The sequence below is a fragment of the Penaeus japonicus genome, unplaced genomic scaffold (assembly GCF_977035675.1).
Source record: "Penaeus japonicus unplaced genomic scaffold, GWHDUDI00000001_assembly GWHDUDI00000010, whole genome shotgun sequence".
NCBI lineage: Eukaryota > Metazoa > Arthropoda > Malacostraca > Decapoda > Penaeidae > Penaeus > Penaeus japonicus.
Genome location: NW_028234412.1, coordinates 35,053,394 through 35,055,893, shown reverse-complemented (window position 1 = coordinate 35,055,893; position 2,500 = coordinate 35,053,394).

Here is a 2,500-nt window from a genome sequence, read left to right as displayed (position 1 = left end):
ATAAGAAAATGATACTCCTTTCTTAAATTTATTAATGAATTAAGGCACGGATAATAAACATACGTTCGTTTATAATCTCTTTGAAATAATTGGCCTATAGTTGGGTGTACTTATCATTTTTTTCCTGATTAAATTACCAACTCTGGAGTGGATGTATTATTTACTTTGCCCCTTTTCTTTTACTCCCCTACAAAAGGAAAGTTTTACATTAGGCTCCCTTTATTTATAATATATGCTTCGCTTATTTTTCCTATAGGAGTCATAATTAGTAATTAACGACTTAGTCGTCAGTCCTCGGAGTGCTTGTCATAATAATAATGATAATAATAATAACTATAATAATAATAATAATAATAATGATAATGATAATAAAAATGATAATATATATATATATATATATATATATATATATATATACATATATATATTTACATTTATATATATAACCGTTGGCCATAACCCTTCACGATTTTCCCTTCTCTTTATTTTCTTATTTCATACCGGATAGTATTCTAAATGTCCCTGTTGTTTGTCTCCTAAGACTACCACGATCACAATCACAATCACTTTACCAAATCAAAGCGTCGGAGGCAAGGCTTTGGCCAATGGCATCGTAGACAGTGACTGACAGTGACGCGTCTCTCTGGCCATTTACCTGTTGGTGGAGATTTCGGTCTTGTTGAGGGGCTTAGGCTTTTAAAAACCTAAACCATGATGCCCTTCCCCTGAAACAACTTTTTGAATGTGTTTTATGACTCTATTAGATAAAAACTCAAATATTAAGACAAAAAAAGGGGCTAGAATGTTTTCATGACTTTATTTATTAAATAAAAACTCAAATATTAAGACAAAAAGGGGCTAGAATGTGTTTCATGACTTTATTTATTAAATAAAAACTCAAATATTAAGACAAAAAAGGGGCTAGAATGTGTTTCATGACTTTATTTATTAAATAAAAACTCAAATATTAAGACAAAAAAGGGGCTAGAATGTGTTTCATGACTCTATTAGATAAAAACTCAAATATTAAGACAAAAAAGGGGCTAGAATGTGTTTCATGACTTTATTTATTAAATAAAAACTCAAATATTAAGACAAAAAAGGGGCTAGAATGTGTTTCATGACTCTATTAGATAAAAACTCAAATATTAAGACAAAAAAGGGGCTAGAATGTGTTTCATGACTCTATTAGATAAAAACTCAAATATTAAGACAAAAAAGGGGCTAGAATGTGTTTCATGACTTTATTTATTAAATAAAAACTCAAATATTAAGACAAAAAAGGGGCTAGAATGTGTTTCATGACTTTATTTATTAAATAAAAACTCAAATATTGAGACAAAAAAGGGGCTAGAATGTGTTTCATGACTTTATTTATTAAATAAAAGCTCAAATATTAAGACAAAAAAGGGGCTAGAATGTGTTTCATGACTTTATTTATTAAATAAAAGCTCAAATATTAAGACAAAAAAGGGGCTAGAATGTGTTTCATGACTTTATTTATTAAATAAAAGCTCAAATATTAAGACAAAAAGGAGCTTCTCAACAGAACCTGGTGGATATTTCGGTCTCGTTGAGACGCAGAGGCTGGGAAGTTGGAAGTTATTTCAGATTATTACTTCATTTGAAGAGTTATTAACGAAATTTTGGTATATTCATATAAAATTATAGTATTAGTAACATCATACGTGCGATTAATAATAACTCTTCAAGTAGAATGAAAAAGTATTACGAAAAAGCTTCCAAGAATTTCAATTGAGCGGGTCGAAAAAAAAAATATATATATTAAATCGGGAACTATACTTTCGCTTCCTTAGACCTTCCCGTTCCTTCATCAAGACGATCTCTTTGCAACAGAGCAATTGGCCAGAGACGCGTCACCCGCTATTTAATTTGCGTTAAGTGAAAGTGATGACGATCGTAGAAGTCATAGGACAGAACCAATAGTGGTGCCTAGGTTATTATCTAGTATGAAATAGGAAAATAAAAACGAAACGTGAAGGAGAGGGAGATAAGAGTTACGGCCAATAGTAATATATATATATATATATATATATATATATATATATATATATATATATATATATATATATATATATTTTTTTTTTTTTTTTTTTTTTTTTTTTTTTTTATTGTTAATGATAAGTACTCCGAAGACAGACGGCTAAAATACCATTACCTGTGATACCACTTAATGTGATAATGGGAGAAAATAATGAAAATAAAGGTAGCTCAGCGTAAAATTTAATTCGGTATGGGAGTAAGATAAAAGAGAGAAGTAAATATATGCACTAATGGTTTAGTAAGTAAGTAAAGGAACAAAACTAAAACCCAGTAGAATGAGTAATAAATAAACTTACTGAAATGAATTGAGGGATTAACAAAATAACAATTTTAAATGAGTAACCCAATTACATGCTAATGGTTTCAAAGGCATTATTTTGTTGTTGTTGTATCTGTGCCTTAAACAATTAATAAGTGAAAGCTAGGAGAATAGAAT